The sequence below is a fragment of the Lissotriton vulgaris genome, chromosome 10, assembly GCF_964263255.1.
Source record: "Lissotriton vulgaris chromosome 10, aLisVul1.2, whole genome shotgun sequence".
NCBI classification, from domain to species: domain Eukaryota; kingdom Metazoa; phylum Chordata; class Amphibia; order Caudata; family Salamandridae; genus Lissotriton; species Lissotriton vulgaris.
The window spans coordinates 642,554,940-642,582,351 of record NC_141698.1 but is presented as its reverse complement, the minus strand read 5'-3'; positions in this window follow the sequence as shown (position 1 = coordinate 642,582,351).

Here is a 27,412-nt window from a genome sequence, read left to right as displayed (position 1 = left end):
TAAACTGTCCAAGAGATGTGTAGCCCCTCTTATCTCCCTTTCTCTCCTCTCATGCCAGAAATACCTCAGAATTCCATCGGTCTGGCATAGGGAAAGCAGGTAATTTCCCTGTGTGTCTGCAAGTGTCCGCAATATATATATCTTTTCAGTATTTGAGTACAGCATCATCTGCACTATTATTGCACTGTATATATTGCACCAATTTCCTATAAAGCATATGAAAGATTCAAAGAAGACAAAAGTATTGTGCACTTTTTTTCCATTATTTAATAACTTAGGAATGATACAATAACATTAAATTCCTCGAATTCACATGAGAGGAATTGTGATGGGTGAGTCCCACTGGGCAATTGATGAATTTTAGTATTATTACCCTGGCCCTCATGGGCAGATTAGCTTGTACTGTTGACATAAGAATCATTTTGTAGGCATGCACATGTGATGAGGCATAAATGTGCATGTCATCACGCATGCATACATAAATCATCAAACATGTGTGCTCCTACAATAATTTCACCTTTTTTATTATTATTTTTTTATTTTGGCCAAAAAGCAGGACCAGTTGTCTTTGCCAATTATTATTTCCCATTGCTTCCTTGCTCTCTAAGACATGTGAGGCTATCCAATGATGACCAGGAATTGGATAACCAACGTACAAGCTAGTAATCAAATTCATATACAACTCTCAAGACCAGGCTTATTATCACTGCTAGTCTGAATCTCCTGAAGAAATTCAGTTGTTCCAATATCATACAAACCAATAATTCCATTAAGGCAATATAAAAAACATTAGTACCTGATATTCAGGTATTTATCTATACCAGTCTCTACCTGTCATTAATAAATCAATTGGAAATGCACAATCAAGTTAAGGAAACAATCATGACTAGACAGAGCCTTTAGTTTAGTTAAGGTTACATTTGATCAGGTAGTCAAAAGGGAGGAGGATTATTAATTAGCAGTTAAGATTTAAAGAGCACGGGCAGTTCTGAATAATTCGGGCTTGCCATAAGATGACAAGAAGCTCAGTAAGTTTAGCATAAGCCAACAACAGCTTAAGAGCAGTGTCCCATAGAAGATGGTTCAGGAATGGTGCACACAGAGTATGTGTCAGCTGAAAGGGAAAAAGTAGAGTCCACAAAGTTCCCAAAAGCAGTCTCTGGGATCAGTTCTGGCTTAAATCAGGAAATAATTCCTCGTCTCTCCTTCAGATCAATTTTTAATATAATCTAATCCTCTGGTTCTGGTGGTGACACATCTTCGATCACCTCATTGTGTCAGACCACTCAGTCCATTGGCCAGTTCGTATAGGATGGTTGTCATGAGACATAAAGAAGACAAAAAAGAGGTGCTGCTGGTCAAGTAAATTGTCGAATCATCTGGTATATGTAAATTCCCAAAACAATGATCCATTTGCAGTAGCCACATGAGCGAATTCAAATGAACAGTTCCCATAGCAAATGCTCCCAATGTGTCGACTTTGTAACAAATAAGTCCATGTAAGCAAGTGAGAACTCTTTTAGTAAGACACCGTTTCGCTTGACATTGTACGTTTATGAAACAATGTAAGGAAAGGAAAAAATGCAGGCCTCATATATTTGCTTTAAAAGATATGCAAAATATAAAGTAATGAAAATACATATTTCATGAATGAAAGTAATGCACCAATATTCTTTCAACATATAGGCACTCAGAATACATTATAAATTGTATAGTAAATATTACATGAAACTATGACATATTACTGTATTTTCAAACTAGTAACGCATACAAATATTTCAAATGATAAAATATTAATATCGATTCGAGTGGGTTACATTAGAACATATATGAAGATTAAATTCAGAAAGTTTGGTTGTATTGTCTTCGCAACATAACTATTCAGCGCCACTTTTTCTTTTCTCTTTTGGTAAACAATTTCAAATATGAAATTATAAAATTCAGAATGAACCCTTCAATATCACACATAAAAATAAATAGAATTGTGTTAGATTTCATAAGTTCAACACACACATTGAGTTCTTCGTTTTAACACTCTAAGGCACATTAAAAAGCATATCAGGGCTTGTTTATAAATCAGAATCGAGATTATTACATGATTATAATTCCATAAATTCCTCATTTATCTGTATGCTTTTATGATGCAGTAACAAAGACCCTAATTAGTATGACAGGTGGACCACCACCGACAGGGCGTCGGTGCTGGTCCTCCTGACAGCCAGGATAGCGGTCTGACTGCAGCACTATGATGTGATTGGTCAAAGCACTGCGGTTGGAGGAACCAGCCGACGCCTCCAACAGGCTCAAGGAGTACGTAGAGGCGTTGATTGGACAGTAATCCCTACAATTGCGGCAGTGCCTGCGGAGGCACTGCCATAGGGATTGTGATGTCCCTTTCCCACTTCCTTTACATGGTCGTCCAGCTGCCATGTAAATGCAGATGGAAAGGGACTTTTGGGGCCCCTAGCCGGGACTCATTCCCCATGGGCCTCCACAATGGGGCCAGGGGGCACATGTAATGTAATGTAAATGTAAATGTAATTTGTACTTGTAAAGCGCACTAATACCCCAACTGGGGTGTCCCAGCGCTGTAACGCATACCGCTGTGGAACCCTTCCTGGCTTTTCCCTGTGAAATGTTCACTCCTGGGCACCCACAAGGTAAAGCCAGGCATCCCAGCGCTGTTGGGGCCGTTGTGGAGATTAAGCAAGCATGTGGTATCCCCCCAAACATCCATGCAGCGTGTGCTAGGGACCACATGGTGCCTGCACATGGTGAATGGATGTTTTCAAAATGCCCTTTTCCATCGCAGTTTGTGCTGTGGTTGATTTCCGAACAGCAGATAAAGCTGCAATGGGAAAAGGCATTTTTCCGACCGCCTACAGGGAGGTCACTACTTAATTTGGCGTAGGGAACTGCTGACTACATGTCGGGTGGTTCCATTCTCATGGTGATGGAGGTCGAATGCTCATCCAACTGCCATCATAACCAGGCCCTAAAATTTCTCATGCCTATTTTCAATTTTTCTTCAACGTGTAATTGATTCATGTTTGCTTATGGATTTCTCAAAATGTCTCATAATCAGTTTATATATGTATCAATGGACCTAGCTGCTTATCAGCTGCATCAGTCCTCTGTCTGATGGTGAATTTAGCCAACACATCATTATCTAATCTGATGTCACATATTACAGTTCTGTAGTCTTCATGATCTTTAACCTTGCCTCCTCCAATGACTTCATCTCATCATAGTATCCACATTGCCTATCCTCTAATTCTATTTCAGCTTGTTTCATTTTTATTCCTCTTGTTTCTTTCTTTGTTTTCATTTGTCTGTAAATCTTGAAGTTGACAATCAGTCAGTCAGTCAAATCTTTATTCTATTTTCATTATTCGAAGAAAACCATAAAAGTACAAACTTAATATATTTACAATACAGAAACTCTTATAAAAAAAAAAAAAATACATGATTTGACTAGAAGGTAAAACAATAAATAATTAATTAAGATTTGGACAGTGGTTTACACAAAATTTTAAAAAACAGACAATTAATTTAGCATATCGTTCATTTTCTAACATCTGTAGTGCTAAGAAAGCTGGACGGCAAGTTCGGAGACCCATTTGCCTCAGTTTCAGGACGATCCATTGTCTGCGTGGGGCCTCATAGAACTTGCAAAACAGGGAAATATGGATTGAGGATTGCGAGGAATTACAGTCGCATGGACATGGTGGTAAATTATTAGTCCAGTCATTCTGCTTTGGAAACAAAATCAGCCTATGAAAAGTATTTAGTCTAAATCGAATAAGCAAAATATTTTCAAATTGACTTAGGCTATACTTCAGATATGGCTGAATCGAAAAGGTGGTTTGAATAGTCAGCAGATGTTGCACTGAACTTTTCCCTATTTCTTGAATTAGTCGAAAGTCACCCAGATGAAGGAGAGAGATCCTTTTTAGCTCTCTTCTGGGTATTTCAGAGATAGCATGTGTAAAATATCTCTGAAGGCCTAAATCGTTAAAAAAGGACTTTACATAAGCTAACCATCTAATCTTTTGCATGTTGTCAAGTAGCATGCATTCCTCTATGAGGGAACAGGTCAACTCACACTGTTCAGTGGTCCAGATGCGCTGCAACAGCATTATTGGCTGGATCTTTAAGGTATCTGATGTATGATCCAGTCCTAATTCTAAGTGGCAGACGTATTGTGTTGTACTTTGGGGGACTGACAGAAGATATCGGAGAAAGAAGTTCTCTACTCTCTGTAAAACCTCAGTGTTTAGGTACCCCCATAGACCTGAACCATAGGTGGCAACACTGGTGCATTTGGAATGATAGATCTTTAGCATTTCTTCGGATGATCTCTTGCCTAACTTTTGAGCAAATGCCACCAGTGCTTTCGTAGTCCTTAAAAAGGCTAGCTTCCTTGCTTTAATAGCCTTTACCCAATTTAGCTTGTTTACCCTAAATAAGGGTAAGATGGTGTAGACTCTAAGCTAGAGTTGTTGACAAATATGGTTTTAGTTTTTTTTTTTATTCTCGAGCCTATATGCATGGTAAATGTCTTTTTTATATTGATTTTAAGATTCAAGAAGCTCATAAAGTTGCAATAGCTGGTTAATGAGCGTGGACCTGTACCGGGGTTCTTGCCAAGATGACGGCGTCGTCGGCATATAGGAGTGCCGGTATAGGTCGGCGCCGTATTGCTGGTAGGTCTTGGCTCGCTTTTATCAACTCAGACTCCAGCCCATTTGTGTACAGCGTGAATAGGAAGGGGGCCAGAACACACCCCTGTCTGACCCCCCTCCCTATCCTAAATGGCTCGGTCATCTCTCCCTCTACCCCATATCTTACCCTACCAGATGCATCTGAGTAGAGCTCTCTTAAGAAGTTTACCAGCGGGGGATCTACCCCCCTATCTAAAATTATCGCCCACATTTTTGAATGACTGACACAGTCGAAAGCGGCTGTCAGGGCTACGTAGACCATGTGCAGGGCTCCTCCCTACGCTGGACGTACTTCAGATTCAAAGCTTGATCGACCGTACCCAGGCCTTCTTGAAAGCCATATTGTAAGTCTGATAGTGCGCTATTATCAGAAGCCCAGACCTGGAGACGGTCTAACAGAACTCGTCCAGCGGTTTTACCAAGGGAATCCAAAAGCGATATGGGCCGATAACAGGTCGGGCTGTGACGATCTCCTTTTTTTAAAATTGGTACCAGAATTGACGTGGACCATGACTCGACTAAGCCTATACTAATAGCTGCTTCCAACACTCTTGTTAAAATAGGGGACCACAAGTCTAAATTATATTTGAAAAGGTCCACTGGGACCCCGTCGGGGCCTGGCGCTTTACCAGGTTTCGACATTTTAAGGGCAGTGATGACTTCTTGATGTGCAAATTTTAACTTTAAAGGATAGTTAATTTGCTTCAAACACTCCGGTGGACCTAATAGACTATTTAGACTATCATCTTCTTTTCTGAAGATGTTTGAAAAATGTTCGACCCAGGCGGCGGGGTCTACTGCCACCTCCAACATCTGATGGTCATTACCATCACAGAGAAAAGGAGATTTAACTATCCTCCAGAAGGTAGTATTATCTTTTATGGTGCAGCTCTCATGCAGCTGCTTCCATAAGGTATCCTTAATCTGGACTTTGCAATTTGTTTGCGCTAGCTTATAAGTTTTCCTTAGTTCCACTATTTCAATTCTATCCCTATTTTTCTTAGTTAAGGCTACCTTTAATTTTGTGTAGGCTTTTGTGCACGCTGTGTTAAACCAGCCCCTCGTAGTGGATCCTTTTGATTTCTTCTTACATAATAATTAATCTCCTATTGTTTTAGTAATAATATCAAAACTAGACAGTGCCAACTCAGGGGTAGCGGACAGATCTAAATAGGTAAACACATAGGGCAATGCTTTCTTTAGTAAATTGCTCAGTAATATTTCTTTGTCTACCTTACCCCATTTTAATGAAAACGGTTAAGTCTGTCAAAAGTTAGAGATTGCTGATCCAATATGCTCCAGTAAACTTTCTTGGTCATAACGGTGGGGGTGCTTATTAAGACTCTATTTGGAAAATGATCACTAACTGCGTTCACGATTGTTTCAAATTTGCCTACTCTTGATGCAATACTATTCGAGGTAAGAATAAAATCAATTATACAATTAGAACCTCTCCCATTAAAAGTTGTAGAGAAGGGGATGGGAGGACAAACTATTTCATTTGCAAAACCCGGATTCATAGCTACCATTATTTCATTCATATGGTCTCCACTGACCGCGTGTGAAAAATGTGTCGAGTTATTTCCACCCTCGTCCTCAATTCCACAATTTTTAGTACCGCTTCCTTTACACAATGTCAAGTTAAAATCACCGCCCCATACAAATGTTACAGACTTTTTAGTATGTTTTTGAGACAAATCCTGGATTAAAATAGGAATGTTATTTAAAACATCAATTAATTCTGATGTATTCAGATTATTTTAGAAGTTTATAATAATGGAAAGGGACGCAGTATTATGGGCTATCATAAGAGCCTGATAATTAGTTCCTAGCCTTAAGACTTCTATTTTGTCAACTGACATGGCATTAGATACATATATTATCAAGCCCCCCTTTGCTCTTCCAGAGGGGGATGGAACAGCTTCTGAAAAATAAGTTTTGTATCCTAGCAAATGTATTGGGGTACATAGCCATGTTTCCTGTAGTCCAATAATATTATGTGTTGTTACTTGTGTTCTCCAATTAGTATTTGTAAATTTATTCTGTAATCCAGCCACATTCCAGAAAATAATGTCTAGCATTAATTTCTTTTTAGTTATTTCAGGAGAGGGGTTGGGATTTAGCTGGGAATGTACTATCTGAGGCATTACAGATGAATGGGACTGTTCAATGGCTCTCTTCTCAAGTACGTCTACCCTATCTCCGGCAGACGTTAAGTCTATTAGGTCATGCATGGTAGATGAAGGGCCTTTGGAGACACTTAGTGAATCTGTAAGATTTGATACACATAGGACCGTGGGCAGTATATTGTTAAGTCAATTCACCCCATCCAAACCCTCAAATGCAGTAAATCGATTTGAGGTATGGATGTTGAAGATTGAGGCCCCCAGGGTATTCTGGTATGGGTTCATTAACCTTGGTTGCTGGGGTAATAGGGACCTAGGATAAAAATAACTCAAATCGTGTACCCTGATTCCCTCACCCTCGTGGTACCAATAATTAAGATAGGGAATGACCCTACGGTCCATTAAATTAATGATTATAACATCGCCCTGAATGTCTTTAGGCCTCTGTCCTACCCATCTGAGCCTTCTCACATGGAGGATTTCCCTGTTGATGTTGGGGGGTAGTGGTCTGTTGTTCCTTAGCCAATAAATTACTTTATTTTTGAGTTCGGAATACCCTTAGGTTTTCCCTGTCATCAATTCTGGAACTCTTTTTTTTAAAGTTTTTTATTGAAGTTCCTTGAGTAAAAAAGAGAAAATCAAGAACAAAGACAAAACAATTTAACAATCACAAATAGAGTTACCGGGAGTACATTCACAGAGACGAAAAGGCACAATTTTTTTAACATTAATACATAAATCCATAATTACTCAAAATGAGATCTCCAAATTTTATCAAACTTCCTCATCCCTACAATTCGGTATGCATATAATAAATCACTCTTTCTAACATTCTTCATTTTTTGAAGCCATGCATAGAACAAAGGGACTTAAATTGATTTCCAATTCTGTAATATCAAGGACCTAGCCACTGCCATTGCAATAAACAACAGTTTAACCATCTGACCTGGTAGTCCAAGGTCGGAATCATAACCATACAGCATTAGTTTAACATTGTAAGTGACCTGAATCTCACAATAAGTTTGCAGAAATAGAAAGATCTCATTCCAGAAGGGCACAATTTTAGAACATTGAACTATAATGTGGGACCCGTTGGCAGGGGCAAATTGCTGACATCTAAAACAGTTGGCAGAGGTGTTAGGGTTAATTCTTGCAATGACAGCCGGGGTATGATATAAAAGCCATTTGCTAAAAAATAGCATTCTTCTCCAGTTAGAACCACGCAGCACACTGATATTCAGTTTATTTAAACTTTTCCAGATATTAACGGAAAGAGCATGGTTCTCTTGTTCTTGCCATTTTTTAATGGCTTTCAAGTTCAAATCCTGCTCAATATGATGAGCTAAACAGCGTTTCCATTCCCCTGGCTACCTTGTCCGAACAGTCAAAAACAAATCATCCCATAGCTGGTTGGTGGTACAGATATGCCTAGGGTCCAGTTGTTCCAACATCTTATAAATCAAAATATAAGAGCCCATGAACAAGAAGTTCCCCTGAATTAAATGTTGCATCTCCCCTGGGGTTAACCATACTTCCTCCCTTAAAAAATCTGCTAGGGTGCTAAACCCTGCAAAAAACACAGTTGAGTGAGTCCCAGGCTCTCCACATCACTGGAGTCAAGCTATCCAGGCTGAAGAAGGCTGATAGCCAGAAACCGGTTCTTGGATGCTTGATTCCAGTCTAGGAAAGACATGGCTTGGTAGTTCGGGCTGGACTGTTCCCATGAGGCACAGGGTCAAGGCTGATTTGCATATAGCCATTGTCTGACCTCGGGTGGTGTGGAGTGCAAAAAAATGATGGATTTAGGCCCAGATCTTTGTACTGGGGTGAATGTAAGACATTAATCTGCATTCTGTCCATCAACAGTGTTTTTTGCAAAGGGTGTTAAACCCAGCACGATCCCAATGCATAACGATATTTGATCCGATTTTAATCCCAGTATGAATAAAGGCATACATTAAGGGAGTACTAGAGTTAAACTGAGGGAGAAAATATCTTTTAAGGATAGCGGCCCGTCGTTTAAAGAACCAATTCATAATCTTGTATCGAATGAGTTTCAGAGATTTAGGGACTTGCAATGGAGAGGGAATTTAAGCCTCACAGCAAATTTGATCCAAAAAAAAGTTAATAAATAAATTTGGACTGCGTATACCAGTTTTGAATCAATCTAAATATTGAGCAAAATATGCACTATAATAGTCTTTAATATTAGGTAACGAAAGACCTCCCTGTTCAGTATCTGCATAAAGAGTCGGTATTGCTACACGAGGAGTTTTTTTTAGCCCATATGAACCCTGAAAACAAAGATTCTACTTTTGAAAAAAAACCACCGGGCAAGAAACATGGGATAGTTGAAAATAGAAAATTAAAAAGTGGAAGTACGGGCATTTTGATCTGGGCCACACGGCCCAAAATAGAAAGTGACAACGGATTCCTTCTGACGAACATTGAGTGAACCTTCCGAAGAAGGGGTTCAAAATTAAGTTGATATAGGTCGGAGACTAAAACAGAGAAAAAATAAATAAATACCTCTTAGGTCTAGCGTTAATACAGCCAGCTAAATCTAAGTGTAAATCTAGATCAGCGCCTCCACAGACTAATATTTCGGTCTTTTTTTTATTAATCCGATAGCCGCCTAAGGCTTCGAATTCTTCAAAAAGCTGTAACATAATATCGTCAGCGTACAGTTTAATTTTGGCCATAGAGGTAATCGGGGGCGCAATATTTACGGAATTACGAATTGCTATAGCTAACGGCTCAATAAAAAAAGGAAAAAGAATAGGAGACAAAGGGCAACCTTGCCTGGTACCTCGCTGAACCAGCACTGTACCTACCATAACAGAATTAATGATTATTTTGGCTTTAGCATCAGTATATAAATTTCGAATTAAACTAATAATTTGTGAAGGAATTCCAAAGTGTGCTAAAATAACAAATAATGTTGTCCAAACCACCAAATCAAAAGCTTTTTTTGCATCCAACAATAAAATTAAAGCAGGAATCTTTTTAATCTGAAAATAATCTAAAGCCTCAATCAAAAAGTGAGTATTGGTGATTAGCTGGCGGCCAGCAATAAATCCATTTTGATCGGGATGGATAAGATCAGCCGTAAAAGTGTTAAAACGTGTTGATAGTAATTTAGTAGTGATCTTATAATCAGTGTTCAATAATGTAATGGGCCTATAAGAATTAGGGTCTTTAGGATCTTTACCCCTCTTCAGAAAGCTAACAACTGTGCCAACACCAAAAGAATCTGGAACCTGCCCGCCATCCAACATAGAATTTAATAATTGAAGTAATAAATCAGAAAAAGAGCTAAAAAACCCTTAAAGAATTCAGCTGGAAGGCCATCAGGGCCACAGGCCTTACCAATTGGTAAGTCCTTGACCACCAGTTCTAACTCAACCTTAGAAAATGGGTTCATCATTGCTTCCTGATCGATTTGTGAAAGAAGAGGCAATTCATATCTACCTAAAAAATTAGAGAGCTTTAACCCCTTCCATGCTGCCGTCGGCCATTGGCCGACGCGGCCCCGCCTGTTTTGCGGAAGTGCCGCACTGCTGCGAAATCGCGGCAGCATGGAAGGGGTTAAATAATCTATATTTTGATGTTTACTATATATCTGTTGATAATGGGAAAGCATTATAGTACCAATTGCTGCAGACTGCGATGTCTCTATGTGTGAAGTAGGGCATTTTAACGAGCGGATCTGATTTGCAGCGGCTTGTTCTTTCGCCTGCCAGGCTAAAAGTTTACCGGTGAATTTACTCTCCTCGTAAATTTTCTGAGATTGTCTTCGAAACTGTTCTTCACTCTGTGTAAAACAATTTGCACTGAGTTCACGTTTTGCTTCGTTTAATTTACTTTGCACGACGCTAGAAAGATCTGATTGCCGTAACAAAGTTAAGGTATGTATTTTTTGATAAAGTAAATTTCTAGCTTGCTTAATAGCAAGCCATTCCCTGCACCCTTACTTATTATAATGCCACGAATGAACGCTTTCAGTGAATCTCAGATAATGTTAAGAGGGGCTGTGCCAGAATTACGTATTATCAACTCTGAAATCTCCAGTTTTAATAGAGTAATCCAGTTAGCATCCTGCAAATATGCCTTATTAAATAACCATCTTTTAGGAACTCTAGTATCTTCTCCAACCACAAATTCAATAGCCAACATTGCATGGTCTGAAAACCCATTATTAAAAAACTTTGATAAGAAAATTTTAATTGCCTAGAGGTAAAAAAAAAATCTATATGTGAAGAAGATTTATGCCTGCCGCACCAACAAGTGAAGTCTTTTTTCTGTGGATTTTGTAAGCGCCATGAGTCGCAAAGATTAAGTACTGTTATATTATGAATAATAGATCTTCGTGATTTGGGTTTAAGTTGTTTTTTAGAGGAAATAGTCGAATACAATTTCGTATCCATGAGAATATTAAAATCCCCCCCAATAATTATATCTCCTCTAACCATGAGCAATGATTGAAACAAATCCTAATAAATTTGGGGACGATCATCGACTGGGGCATAGAAAGAAACAAAGGTAATCGGACTATGCCTATTTTTCACTAAACATGTGACCCAGCACCACCGACCTGCGCCACCCTCTTCAAACTGAATAATAACCGGATCCAGATTCCGATTTTAAAAAAGAGCAACTCCCTGTTGAGATTCTAAGGAGCATTAAATCCACGTTATGAGGCCCACAATTTAAACATAGAGAAAGCGTCAATTTTTGCGGCTGGAATATGAGTTTCTTGCAACATTACAACTGATGGACTCTCTGTTTTAATCCAAGACTCAATAGCTCGCATTTTCTCCTGTTATTTAACCCATTCACATTAAAAGAAATTATTTTCAGCCCCCTAATAGACATTTCTAACAAACAGTTTGTGCAACATAATATGGAAATTTGCAACCTTCATCATGCACCTTTTCTGTCGAGATAGATTTCCACCACTACCCAAAAACACTTCAATTTTCCCCTTTTTTTCCCCAACAACACCAGTGACCCCCCCCCACACAGACCAACCCTGTGGCCCTGCTCTACTCCTACTCCATTCCCCTACGCTGGCCACATGGTACTAACCCCTAACATGGAGGTGCCTTGTAGTTGCACCCCTTGACCCCGTAGCTCCCCTGCCCCCACACCTACCCCCACCAGCTCATACGAATTTTTAAATAATCTCTGAGTTGAAGCAAAAAGAGGGACTGGGCTTTTCAAAAAAGAGAAAACAAAATAGCCATAAACGATGAAAAAATAAGTCAAGTCCTTCCAGTCAAACTAATCTTGTGAAATACGACAAAAGAGTTCCTGTGCTTCATCCACATCAGTGAGCATATAGAATTTGCCCTTCACAAGTACTTTTAACTTTGATTGTTGAGCAATCATGGCTTGGGCACCTTTGTCTTTAAATAGATGCAGGATTTTAACAAATTCCTTTCTCCTCCTAGCTGCGGCAGCGGACATAACAGAAAAGATCCGGCATTTAGTAGTAGGATAGGCTGCAAATTGTCTTTGTTTAAACGCTTTGGAAAGAATTGCCTCCTTAACTCGAACATCAGAAAAGTTCACCAGAATATTCCGGGGGAGAGTGGAGTTAGGAAATGGGCGCGCTGGAACCCGATGAGCACGGGTGATTGTTAAGTCCCCTTTAAATTCAGGGATGACCTCATGAAGAAAAAAGGAGGTAACCCACATTGCATCATATCGGAGCCCTCAATTTTTTCTGGCACTCCTACTATTCTAAGATTTGACCTTCTATTATAATTTTCCAAATCATCGAGTTTAGAATCGAGTTCTTTTGAAGCTTTAGACATGATTACCACCTCCTTCTTAACTTCGGACATATGATCTTCCAGACCCGAAATTCTAGCTTCTGCCTCCTGAAAATGGGCGGGGAAAGAGGACATTGAGTCTTCGATTTTATCCAAATGTTGATTGATAACAGCCAGCTCAGTTTTTTTAAACTGCTTCATTTCTCTCACCTCGCCCAAGATCAGATTTAACATATCCTTTACTGATATCTGAAAGTCACCAGTTGTCTCAGTATCCATCTCTGAAATTGGGCTATGCAGATTACTGACACCGGGGGATGTGAGAGCAGCTTGTATCACTATAGGGGTGTCTACAACATGTATTTCGTTGCCAACAGATGGTAAACTTTTTTCCTTGGACAATAAAAGATTAGTAGCATTAGCAGCAACTGTGTCAGCCAACCCTGGCACTGGACCTAAGCTCTTGGGGGAAGCTATGGTGACTGATGCAGCTGGAATCTCCAAACAGGAGCTAGTAATCAATCCAGTAACAGGCAAAGTTATACTGTTAGACGCTGGCATAGTGGATTTTTTTTCAAACAGAGGAAACTGTTTAGAAATTTTAAGAGCCACTGGTGTCTTTGCCTCTTTAGATGCCTGCAATCCGTTTTGAATAGATTGCTCTGTTGATTTTGCCAGTATTACCGATGTAGCCCCTGAATTATCTACAGCCTCCCCAGGTGCCTCTTGCACAGCGTTATGGCCAAGTTTAGGATGAGAGATCAAAGTGGAAATGACATCAGGAGACTCGTCCTCTCCCTCGCCCGAACTCCCCGAAGTATCACCAGAAGACTCTCCTTTGCCCGCTTCAATACCTGCACGTTTAGCTGCCTCCTCTTTAGCTTGCTGGCAACGTATTCACGCTTTTGCACGTGCAGTAAGCTGTTTCCCCATCACTGCTTCACCTTATGCCCTTATGCCCTTATACACTTAATAAATGCCCCAGGACTGGCACTGTCTGGTAATGTCTGGCCGGTTTTAGCGTACCCACAATGAAGAACCTGACGAAAGTCAATAGTCAAAGGTATTCACAATTGCTGCAGCAGCTGATTCGTGATTCCACGGTCTGTTGCTAGGTATGCTGGGACATGTAGTCCTACCCACACTGTGGCCGCTGCCAAATATCCAAAGGCTGGGGCGGTGGGGGGGACGACGAAGAGTAACGAGCGTAGAAGACTGCAGAGAATATAATACAGCGGGCAGCGAGTAGGAAAAGGTGAGAAGAAACTAGAGTAGCAGCGGTCACAATCTAATCCCAAAGTCTGACAGATCAAATACCTCCGGACTTATCCGTGTTCAAGCGTATTAACACAAGTGGCAAAAGGGTCCAGTAGCCATGCTCACATTTCCAGCGTACAGCACCGAATCTCAGAGTCTCAGAGGGAACTCGGCACACCTTAGCAAATGCCACAGAAACGCCGACATGAAGCAAACGCCATCAGCCTCATGGGGAGGGGGAGGAGCAGAGGAGCAGGAAGCTCAGGAGCTAGGTGGAGGCGTGGAACTCTACCGTAGCTTGCCGCCCAGTCGTCGCCAATTCTGGAACTCTTGACAATACCGCAACATAAGGGGCCGCTTCTGGTGGCAGGTCTATTTGTAAATTGGGGCCAATAAGGTTCCTGGTGTTTGACTTCTCTCTAACACTATTTCCGTAACTATCCACTGGCTTGTTTGCGTGTTCAACAGACCCCTTCGTCTTAGATGATTTTGAATCACTATTTTTATTAATCGAAGTTGATGTTTTGTCGGGCAGTGGGTGTGGGGTTTCTAGTGTTTTGTTCGCCTTACTTACATCGCGCATCCCAGGTTTCACTGTCAGGGTTGTTTTCCTATTTTCGTCTACTAAATCCTTTAATAAAGCTGTGTTTGAGGAAATAGCTGCTTCTATTAACACCAAATGATTGGCTAACCTTTTAACTCTTTCCACAAGAGAAAGTAGTAAAGATTTCACCAAAACTTCGATGTGCCCCATTAGCTCTTGGTTTGAGGGCAAGGGAGTCGGTGTCTGAGCTGAAGTTGTATCAGCTCCTGTGATATAATTAGTTGGAGGATGTCTAGACGTATTAGGTAATTTAACCCGCCTACCCTTATGTCTGTTTCCCCCCCCCTTTCTCTTTAATGTATGCCCTTTAGGTTGTGTTTGAACTTTATTTTTGGATTGGGCATTACAGGATTAGGTAGCAGGGAATCTTCTGATAATAATTCTGAAACAGGATCTATGGTAGAATCCTTGTTATTATATGACCTGCTGGACTCGGATGATGTTGTAACATCTCAAAGTAAAGAGGGAATGCTAATGTCACCATGTAAAGATTTTTCTTTCCCTGAAGTTGGGGTCGGGGTGGTCGCTAATTGGAGGGGTCCCAACGATGAGCGTCTATTCTGAAGTTCTGTGGAAAGGTGACGCTCAGTGATGGCTATTTCATGTTCCAACACAGAGGCCGCCCTTGTAATGAACTGGTCGAGGGTCCCCCTCACAGACCCACCCACTAGGTATTTCCTTCCCTTGACCCCTCTTAAAGGCATAATCCCTGGCACCTTTTACACTCGTTCACTGTGTAGACTAAGGTACAGTCAGTAGTAGTGTAACCAGACCTATAACAATGTAAGAAAGGGTCAGTAAATTTAGGAACTACAGTTCATGTACCTTAGGTTGTAGAGTCCCGAGAAGCCTGTATTTGAGAGATGAAAGGTAAGGGGGTATGCCCAGCTCAGCCTCTTCCGGCCCGTGAGGGCCACAGAGGGCCTGCCCTTTGCCCGGGCTTAGCCTGCGCGCGGCCCCGCGACGCGAGGGCTACGTTACATTTTATGCGCCTCCTTGCGCGATGATAGCGATGACTACTTCCGCCGCTGGGGAGGCTGGGGGTTGTGGTTCCGGGGTCCCCTCCAAACTGCTGCTGCGATGGGATGATGACTGCGGCGGCGGGAGGGAGCGGCCAGCAGATACAGCAGCGAATAGAGAACAGGCAGCAAGAAGTGTATCCCCAAAGTAACTGCAAGGGTGGCTGCAAGGTAAGGAAATCCTAAAAGCGTTGACAATCAAGATTACTATGCAGATAAGAATGGATTTTATCAGCTTCAAGATTTTTCCCATCAATATCCTTCCTAGGTCTAAAAAACATCGACTTATAGGGGAAAATCATTTCCCAATTGATTCCCAGGTACCAGTCTTTAAATCTCTCAAATCCTTTTCAAGGTGTGTGATGTTTGTAATATACCCTTTCAGAGCTTTACTTTTGTCTAGAATGTAAGTGCAACAATGTTGCACCTTTAACATTTGGCAGACTCTGCCTTCCTTTGCGAGAAGGACGCCTAAAGCAAGATGATTTTGAAGAACCATAGATATCATGGCAATCATGTATGTGTCTATTGCTAAGAATCCACCAGCGGTGTCAGTGGATAGCTTGTCTATTATTGTAGAAAGCCTCCGTATCCTGTGAGAATTCAGAATCACTCCAACGGATGGTATTATGATCTCAAAAATGTTTCCCACTATTTCACTAATTCTTGCACCTCTTTTAAGTCTTTGGTGTGTCACTTCGTTGGATTCATCAGACTGACCCACATGATACATTTTCAGAAAAACTATTCCCATGTAACAGGATCCATACCAATTTTTTGGCAGCCTGTAATAGGCATTTTCCCCAAAAATGTAATAGAGTCCAGGAAACACAGGATCCATACCTCTCAAGAACAATCCCTAATTCCCCCATACTTGGAAGGTATGGTCACATTAGCTGGGACCAGTAAAGTTAGTATTGACTTAAGTTTTACATCACAATATGCATAGCTTTCTTCTACCTTGTCAGTCTAAAGCTTTAGCATTGCTCTAAACTCTGGTTCTCTAAGTGCCCAAGATGGAATTTTTGAATGATTTGCAGCTTTGCTCCTGATTTCTAATTGCCTATCTTCCACTGATTCTACAAATTCCTTCTCTACTGGATGTAAAGTACAGGTTAAGTTATGTCTAAGTGCACAGGCTATGTCTCAGCTTTGTGTAGGCTTTAAGAATTCTCCCATCATTTCCGCTGTTTTAGTATGAGCTACAGGATTTAGGTATTTTCTCACAGGTACTTCAGCAAAGAGTAGATCATAGTTAGAGTAATAATACTGAAATTGTCCTTTGCCATAAAATAAACTTGATAAAACACTGCAAGAAATTCCATAGGTCACAGGAAGGTGGTGATAAGTCACACCTTCAGATACTAATGTAGGCAGCTGCATGTACACATAAAAATCACAAGCATCCATAGTCTGTAGATATTGAATATGAAAGTTTTGCAAATACATTCATTGAAAAATCACCAGTGGACAGGTTTCCATGTACTACCTTATCGCCTCAAATGCTTAGTTTGTTATTATTTGTTCAAAGAGGGCCAGGCACAGAAGTAAGCTCAACTCTTGTTGTATATACATGATGTGGCAAATTCAGAACTATTTGGTACAAGTACTATAGAAAATACAGCAAGTACACATGCACATAGCATTTGCGTTTTAGTGATACTTCCTGAGAATCAGACCTCACAATTTCTAATAAATTTGGATCAGATGGTTTAGTATTGTTGCAAAGTTCAAAGGTTTTCCTGACAAGGCTTTTTCAACAAAGTCCGTTTATGGCACAGTTCATGTTTTTTTTATAGCCGTGTAAATTAATCTCTCAATGACAGCACAGTTCTTATTTTTGTACAGCAAGCAGCTGGGTTCCAGCGGACAGCACTACCAGAACTAGTCACAGTATTGGTAAACTATATTTCCCACCTCAAATGATCTGCTGCCAGTAGATCATAAAATAAATATAACACTTAACATGTACATATTCAGACTGACAAAATCGATCTTGTGTTGTTATTCTTCTTTTATTGTCAGATGTATTTTTGATATGCACAGGAGTGAGATCAGCCAACGCGTTTTGCCCAGAGAAAGGGCTTCTTCAGGGCAAATAATGTAGGTAAGACAAATAAATCGTTGAACGTTTTCCAAGATTTGAGTGACTAGTAGAGTCTGGTCCAAATGTAAGAAAATCCAGTGTTGGAGGGAAAGTCGTCAGGAGAGTAAAAAAGACCTGTAATTCGCAGTATCAGGGTCTTCGTTTGGGAGCCGTGTCCGATATGTATCTTTCAGCCAGCATTTTGGCACAGTTCTTGTTTTCTGTAAAATATTTCCAACACAAATTGACTCAAGTTCTTTTCATTCATAAATCAATCTCCAGTTATCAGCGAGAACAACGCATTTTCTCAAGGCAGTTCATGCAGACTTGAATTGTTGTAGCAAAAGGCATGACATGCTTTCTCCCAGTCATTTAATGCCAAGTAAGCCCATTCAGGCACATGAACATCTTTGATTCACTATTTTAGCTCTTCTGGAACTCCTCACTGACAGCCCCTCTCTATTACTGCCACTTTGATCAGACTAACTAGAGACTTCTGCAATTATTTGTGGTAATTTTCTCTCTGTCAAAAGGCGTCTCAATCTTTCTTGCCTTCTGGGCCAACATTCTCCGGATTCTACTTGCATTTCAGGTGCACTGATCCCTTCAGCGGGGGTCAAAATCTTGCCTAGTCAGCTCTTTCTCTTACAACCCTTTGTTACCTACAAGAGCCAGCTCTCTCGGACTCCCCTGAGGACCTGCACACAAAATCTCACCAGCTTTTGTGCCCTCAGCAGCTTGGCTGTCCAGAGTACGTTGTTTCTCTGTAACCACTGTTACATCCAAAACAATCGCTGCATCTTCAGGAGGACATGGGACTCTGCGGGTATGGGCAGCTGCACCCAATTTGAAAGGCCACTGCACTTAACAGCAGTTGTGGTAACCAAAATCACCTGGAACAGCCCACGCCAACAAGGCTCAAAGCATGACTCGCGTACATGCATCTTAACCAAGATCCAGTCACCGGGACTGAGGTCATGCACTGCTCCTGTTGAGGTGAAGTTGCAGCTTCCTCAACCTACTGAGACACAGAACTTACCACATCAGCCAGTCCTTTACAGAAATCAAGCACCAAGTCATCTGTGATGTTCACTAAGACATTGGCAGGGCCTGCAGGCTGTCTCATAGCGCTCCCCATAATTACTTCATGTGGGGATAATCCCGTTCTTCTGATTGGGATACTTTCCAAATCCATCAACACAAGAGGCAATACAACAGGTCATTTCAGAGAAGTTGAAGTACACACTTTCATCAGCCTGACCTTCAGTGTCCCAACCACTTGTTCCATGATCCCAGAAGCTTTTGGGCAATAAGCCCAATGGAGATTTTGATCAATTTGTAATGCTGCACATAACATCTTCAAGATCTCATTGTTAAAATTAGTTCCTCAGTCTGACTACAAAGAAGTCGGGAATCTGAATCATGGTATCAGCTCCCTCAATTACAACTTTGCTACAGTTAAACTGTCATTTCGACTTGTAGGGTAAGCTTCCACCCAATGTGAGAGTGTACAATAAATCACAAGTACATATTTCAAATCATTACGCATGGGCATCTCTATGAAATTGAGTTGCATTTGGTTAAAAGGAGCTACTGGCTTCCCCTACATGATTCATTGTGACTGGAGTCCTTTTTCCTGCATTTTGTTGCTGACACACCAGGCAGCAGTGCACAGAGCCTCTGCGACTGACCTGAATCTTGGATTAAACCATGTTTGGCAAAAGAGACGTATCATAGCACCTCTCCCAACATGTGCAGGACCATGATAGTATCTCATAATAAGAGACAGCAAACTATCTGGTAAAGTCATGTATAACGCCAAATCCGTACTGACCATTGGTGAAGATGGTGACTCGCATTTGGTCAGAGTTGTTACAAGCTTTTGGCAAGTTAACCAACTCAGCCCCTTGTACAGAAAACTCTCCTTGCAGCCAAGGAGCTTCAACCACACCTTCAACAATACATAAAGCACATGCTGCTTTCAGATTCCCTTGCGTATCTCGCAGACAGGACCCATCAACACATAGCACATGATCTGATTCAGGCAAAGCAGTATCAAGGATCTCAGGGAGGGCTTCGTGCACTGCTCTGTCATATCCAGACAATCATGATCTGCTTCATCAATCACAATCTCATTTCCAGGATGGGGCTTTAAAGTTGCAGGATTCAAAGTTGTGCATCTCATTAACGTAACATTCTCATCTCCCAAAATAATATGTTCATATTTTGTGAGGCGGCTGCAAGTGAGGTGTTGCGTTTGAGTATGAGTAAGCAACACTGCCACTGAATGGGGCACATGAACTTTCAATGGGTATCCCATTATAATACTCTCACTCTGTTCCCAACACACATACATTGCAGCAACATCTTTCAGACATCTAGGCAATGTGGCAGCTACAGGACCAAGAGTAGCCAAACAATAGGACAGAGGTCTATGTGTAGTACCATGCATTTGAGCTAGCACTGACAATGTGCAACATTCACGCTCACTGCAGAATATATTAAAAGTCTTGTTATAGTTAGGCATTCCCAAAGCTGGAGATCAGCAAAGACCCTCTCTTTCAGTTTAGTTAAAGAGCGCATGCAATCATCGTTCCAAGGTACTGGATCAGACACATCTTTGTGTGTCAGCCTCTGAAGAGGCTTGGCTGTCAGGAAAAAAATAGGAATGCATTGATGACAAAAGCTAACCATTCCCAGAAAAATGCAGACGTCCTCATGTTCAGATTTTCCGTGAATCTGTCTTCGGAACCTTCCTTGCTCTTATTACATAATGATGTCCAAGACACAGAATGTCTCTTTTGAAAAATTGCAATTTGGACGGAACAGCTTATGTCTGTTCACAGCTAAATGGTTCAGTAAAGCAATGGTATTGGGTATGCAAGCATCCTGTGTACTTAATACTGACAACAAGTCATCAGTGTACTGGAAAAGATCAGAAGGATTTGGCATTACTAAAGACTCCAGATTTTTCTTCAGTGTCTGTTGGAAATGGACCTTTTTGCAGGGTTATCCCCAAACTATTATCTTACTCCTCCTTTGATGTCCCTGACCTCTGGTTGTTGGCTATAGGACTCTGGGCACGTTACCACTGCTGATCAGTGCTAAAGAGCATATGCTCTCTGTGTAAATTGTTATTGTGATTGTTTATTCATGATTGGCTTATTTATTTTACCGGTAGGTCCCTAGTAAAGTGCATGGAGTGTGCCAGGGCTGGTGATTCAAATACTACTAGTGGGTCTGAAGCACTGATTGTGCCACCCACATGAGTAGCCCTAACATGGTGTCTCAGGCCTGCCACTGCAGGGCCTGTGAGCAGTTTGTTAACTGCCATGTTGTCCTGGCCAGTGTACACACTTGCCAAGCGTGACCCTTTCCTTTTCTTACACCTTGGACACCACTATGGAAGGCCGAGTGTACCCCCCTGGGCAGGGTGCAGTGTATATGAAAGGTAGGACATGTTCCAGTGTGGGTAACATGTCCTGATAGTGAAATACTGCCAATTTCGTTTTTTACTATTGAAAGGCTACCTTGCCCATTGGATAGAATGGGGAATGCTGTGTGAAATGTGTACCTGCATATCTTCCCATAGCAGCAAGACAGAAATTTGGAATCTAGTATCCCTTAACTCAGAATTTAATAACCCAACTTTTAGTGAGGATGGTTTTCAAATTCAGTGTTTTGAAATAGCACTTTAGAAAGTGGCTATTTTCTTCTTCAACCTTTTTGTGTGCCTCTGCCGGTTTGTGAATTGACTGTCTGGTTTGTGCTTGAAAGGGGTTGGGGTGGCTCCAGGAGGCGGGGTGGGTCAGCACTAGGCTTAATAGACCTATCTGCATGTAGAGTGGTCGGAGGAGTAGCACCTGGGTCTGAATAGCACTGTGCCTGCCTTCCACAATGCTAGCCCTACCTCGTGCGTCTGATAGCCCTGACCCACACTGACAAAGGAAGAATATGAGCACTGGCAGAATGCACCCGAAATGGTTTGGACTGGGTCTAGGACCCTTCACACATGAGACAGAGACTTTTGGGGTAAACATATCTGAGCTGAAACCCCTAAACCTTAGACTAGGAAAAACTTTGTGATCAAGAAGGAATCCCTGCCAAAGAAGAACAGCCAGGAAGACTGAGGAAAATTGCTGCCACTGCTTTGTGTCTGGGAGCTGAACTGCAGTTGCTGTTATTGTTGAGGAAGAGGTATAAAGGACTTCCTGCTGGGTGCTGTGTCCCCCTTGCTTGAAGAGGAGCTGTGTTGTGTGCTTTGTCCCCTCTGAAGTGTACCTGTCTCCAAAGGCCTGAGGAGAGCTGGCCTCCTGTTGAAAACTCAGGGATACAAATGTTTTGCAGACTTCTACAATCAAGAAGAATCTCGGCCAAAGAAGATCAGCTGAAGAGACCGAGAAGGAAGACTGCCCTTGCTGTGTGTTCTGGGGCTGACCTGCAGTTTGCTGTTTCCACTGAGGAGGAGAAAGGGAGACTTTGCTGTGTGCTGTGTTCCCTTGCCTGCTTGAATAAAGGATCTGGCTGTGTCCAAATGTCTCCAAGGGCCTGAAGAGAGCTGGCATCCTGTTGCAGGAACACAGGGATATAAAAGTTCCCAAGAGATCCCAGAAGCGCTGAGTGTATGTTCTTATTTCCAGCTGGTCCGCTAAGTGGAGCCTGTGTTGCTGAGGAGGGATTTTCCTTCATGTTCCACAAAGCCCGGGAACTTCGGGAGCACTGAGCCAAATCATCACCGAAGTCATAGGGAAGCCGTGTTGCCCGGCAGCAAGGGGGGCTCATCCACAAGCGGATCCCGGAATCACAAGGCAGGCCAACTCTGCCCCCGGGATCAGCTGCTGCTGGCGAATGACGAAGAGAGCCCATGCTTCCCCCTCAAGTAACCGCTCTGATCAGGGAGCGTAGCATTGTTACCGTCTGGGTGGGGGGTGCAGGTGTATGAGAGCGAGTGAGAATAGCACGTTCTAAGTAAACAACCTTGATTTTAAGAGAAGTCTTCCATACGTCTGGAACAGTTTGATTACATTTGGTTTAAAGACTTACAGAATCAACCATTTTAATTTCTATTAAGAACATTCTAAAGAAAGAGTCACTGTGTATGTTGACATTTCTGTTTTTTGGTCTTGGATAATTTTAGATAAAGATATCTATTTTTATAAATACCTGTGTGGTGTCACTTTGTGGTGTTTCACTGTATTATTGTGGGTTTTGGTGCAAATACTTTACACATTGCCTTGGGTATAAGCCTGTCTCCTCATGCCAAGCTACCAAGGGGGTGAGCAGGGGTTGTCTATAGTGTGTATCCCTCTTATGCTGACTAAAATCAAGGGTCCCGATTTGGTCAAAGGTACTTACCTCTGCCGAATAGAGATCCCCATTTCTAACAATATCAAACTGACTATTGAAGAGCTTTCCGTATACCTTCATGGGACTCAGCACCATGCCAAGACACGACTTCTGAATAGGAAAGCAGAAAGGTATTGGCTATCCTCATGCAAAGGAATAGAAAAGAAGGCTTGGCACAAATCAATGACAAAGAACCATTCAGTCTCACATGAACTTTGAAATAATTTCACAGCTGGATTCAATATGGCAGGACAACATGAAACTACGATCTGATTTATCCGGCGAAAATCCTAAACAATATTGTATTTACCATTCGGTTTCAGCAAACCCATAATAGGAGAGTTACATAGACTTCCTATTATTTCTTCAGGATTCCTATCTCAATCATTGAAATAATCAAGGGATTAAACCTTGCAATGGTTTCTGGATTCAAATTATTTTTGGAGATTTGTTGAGATTCAGCATTCACCTTCACAGTGATTTTTTCTGCATAAACATCTTTGATCAAACTAATATCCTTTCCTGTAAAGTCCCAAGCTTCTGATAAAATAGTATCCCTTAATTCTAGAGGCAGGTCATCTTGGATTAACAAGGGAAATAATCTTTCATGTTCTGAGTTCCGTTTAGCCAATTTGGAAACAGCATTCTCATCATTGGTATGAAATCCAAGTCCCTTTGGAGTACAATTAATTGATCAGTTGAGTTTACATTGCAAATCTCATCCCCATAAATTAACTGGACTCGAATCTCACACAACAAATTTATGTAGATCCTTAAAGGAGCCCATTTTCACAGGTACAGGTTTCGTCACCGGATTTTACATCTGCTCATTTGCAACCCCCACAACTTTGATTATTTCTCCTGAGAGGGGTAGATTGGGAACTTCTACTGTTCTTACAGTAGAACAGGTAGCACCAGTGTCAACAAGAAATTAGGTGGGCATCCTATTTACTTTACTGGCGACATATGATCCACTCTGGTCTACCGCTAAGGGTGTGCCAAGCACACATTTTTCCTCCCCCTCAGGCACCATCATTGGGGCAGGTCTGAGTCTGCATCATCTATCTGAATGAAGAAATATTGGTGAGACAAATTTTGAGTCACAAGATTTTTTGTACTTGCATTCAACCCTCTGTTTGAATTGTATGTCTGAACCTGTCCATTCATTTGAGACATCAGGGCTTGTGGCACATTCTGAGCTTGATTTCTCTGCCTGTGACCCTGTTGAGTCTGTGTCATGCCACTTCCCTGTGATTGGGCATGTTCAGCATTCTGAAACTGTCATCCATTTCTCTGATTACATGGATTAAATCTACATGCGCACTTCCAATGCCCTAACTTGCCACAAATGTGTCTTTATCTATGCTTCAATTGAAACACCCTGACATCTACCTTGTGGCTCCATACCCTGTTGTTGAACTCTACCTACCCCTTGCATCATCGTGTGTCACTGATGATCTCCCTGCACAGCAGCCATGTGGTCAACAACTGATACATTCACATTTTTCTGAACAACTTTCATTTGTGCAACCATCAATTTCTCCTTGAGCCTCTTATGCTTCATTTCGATTTCATCCCCACAATATTTTGCATATCAGAAGATTTCATCTACAGGCTTTCCTTGCCAACACATCAAATGCTGCTGAATCAAGTTGCTAATCTCGGATCTCAATTCATATACAAATCGATAAACTAAATGTCCCATATCCTTCTCAGACACACTTTCCATTCAACTGCACTGCTTGAATGCCTGCAACAATCTCTCATAATAATCATGGACTGTTCTTTCAATTCTTGGGTCGTCTAATCTATTCATCCCCAATCAATTTCTTTAGGTGAAATTTTCTCTTTAAAATAGGTGATGGCTTGATTATATTTCTTCATCCCCAAAGCAGATGATGCATGTGTACGAGTATTCCTAGCTGGTTCAGTGTCAGGCCAATCTACAGCATTTTTACAGTCTGACCATAAATCACAGGTGACTACAATGTCAAATAAGGTATCCAAATCCTTCAGCAAAACCTTTGCAACCTTGCTAACCATTTGACCTGTCTGTTCCATTCAAATGGATTTTCTCTCAATTTTGGGAAGTCATTGGTAAAGGATAATATGTCTGGCCTAGTCCATGGTACATGAACATATCCTCCTCCAGGCACTGCTCCCATTGGGAGCATCCTCATTTCCTCACCTCCATCATCTTTGATAGCTGGGAGCATCTGAATCGGAACTCTTTTTGTATCCTTCTTCTTGCCCCTTGGCCTTCCCATTTTTCTAATGCTCCCCATTACCAAAGGAGAGCCAGTAGTTCCTTGACTTGCAATCTCATTCCTAAAGAACCCATGTTTTCAATATCTCTGTCACCAAAATGAACTCTGCAGGGTTTCTGCACAGCCTTGGATTTCTGTACATCCATCCTGTATTTCTGAGCCAATTCAGACAACTTCTCATGAGTCTAGTAATGTATTTACAAATGAACAATAGCTCATCGTCCTGATAAGCACATATCCTGGTTGGGCTTATTGTCCCTATGATCACCTGTTCCAATTCTACTTTTAGTTTTGCTACATCAAGGAGCCTAGATTCATTCATTCCCAGGGTATTTGTTCCATTATTTTCTGCACTTTTTTCATTTGCAGAAGTGTCAATACCTCTAAGCCAATCATCAATATCTTGAGAAGTGGGACCTGTTTGTTCTTTTGGCGTATTCAGAAATAAATCCCCATGACAATCTTCCTTTCCTGAAATAGGTGTTGAATGTAAGAGAGACACATCAGAATCTGACATTCCCAAGGGAAGAGTATTTCCCGTCGCACTCTGAGTTACTCATGGAGTTGCTACATCGTTCTTGGGAATGTAGAAAGATTAAGCTTGCCTCGACCTCCCTTCTGAAGAATGAGGTCACACTGGATGCACAGCGGAGCAAGCATTTGTTCCATTAGAAACATCAGCTGGAGTTGTTACATCATTCTTGGGTATGTAGAAAGATTAAGCTTGCCTCGACCTACCTTCTGAAGAATAAGGTCACACTGGATGCACAGCGGAGCAAGCATTTGTTCCATTAGAAACATCAGCTGGAGCCGTAACGAACAGTGTATACGTAGGCTGTCTTGGTCTCATGTCAACAGGAGGGGAAGTTGGACCATTTATCCCAATAGGGACAGGTAAAGTGTGTACCTGCCTACCCCCATTCCCAGACTGTTATAAAGGGATTACAGGACCTATAGTTACTGGAACAGTTAGGGCGTCTGCTTTATTATGAACATTCTGATTAATAGTGTTTGGCAATTCAGCATTACATCCCATTGGCGTAAAAGGTGTATGTGGAATTGGATCCATAGGGATAGCAGAGGCATCAGTGTTTTCCCAGGATATTTATTTATTTATTTATTACACTTGTATGGCGCAACAGCTACCCTGAGGGTTTCCCGGCGCCTTGGATCCGTACTCTACCAGGAGGAGTAAATATTATTGGTTGAATAGCCATGCCTTAATACCCTTCCGGTATTTTATGTAGCTTGGTTCTAGACGCAGTTTCAGCTGGAGTGAGTTCCACATAACAGGCGCCAGGTAGGCGAACAAGCGTCCGCCCATTCATACCCATTTAAACCTCGGGACAACAAATCTTGCCTGATGTAGCGATCGAAGATTTCGGGAAGGGGTATATTTATGAACCAGCTTACGTAAGCTGGGACTTCCCCTGTGTTTATTCTAAACATGTAACACAGCGCTTTAAATTTAGCTCTATTGCCCATCTTGAGCCAGTGTACGTTGCGTAAATGTTCAGAAACATGTGACCGCCCAGGGAGATGGAGGAGCACTCTGGCTGCTGCATTTTGGACAACCTGTAGCCGACGCGTGATGTCTTTGTTGACGCCTAGATATAAGATGTTCCCATACTCTAATCGAGAGCCAATCAAGGCTTGGACTACGTTTTTTTGCGCCACTTTGCCACAAAAATTTTCTCAGCCACTTTAGAATGGCAAAGCAGATCGATGCTGTTTTGGCAGCTTGCGAGCACATGGACAGTTTGTCATTGATTATGACTCCTAGGTTGTGAGCAGATTGCACTGCTACCGGGGTAGGGCCCATTTCCGTGGGCCAATGGGCTGGTCCCCAGAGCTCTTTTTGTTCTCTAAAAATAAGCAGCTCCGTTTTTTCCCCATTTAGTTTTAATTTCTTGGTGTGCATCCAATTCGCCATTCTCTGTAGCCCAGAGCGGAGAGAGGAGGTGTTAGCTTTATCTGTTGTTGACAGGGAGAACACCAGCTGTGTATCATCCGCATAGGAGAATATTGAGAGGCCAGTTTCTTCCGCTATTTTCGCTAAAGGGGTTATATAAATATTGAAAAGTAGCGGGCCCAAGATTGACCCCTGGGGCACTCCATATGGGGAGGTCAGAATGTTGGAGGTATTATTTTGGGAGAAAACCTGATAAGACCTGTCTGATAGAAAGTGTCCTAACCATTCCAATGC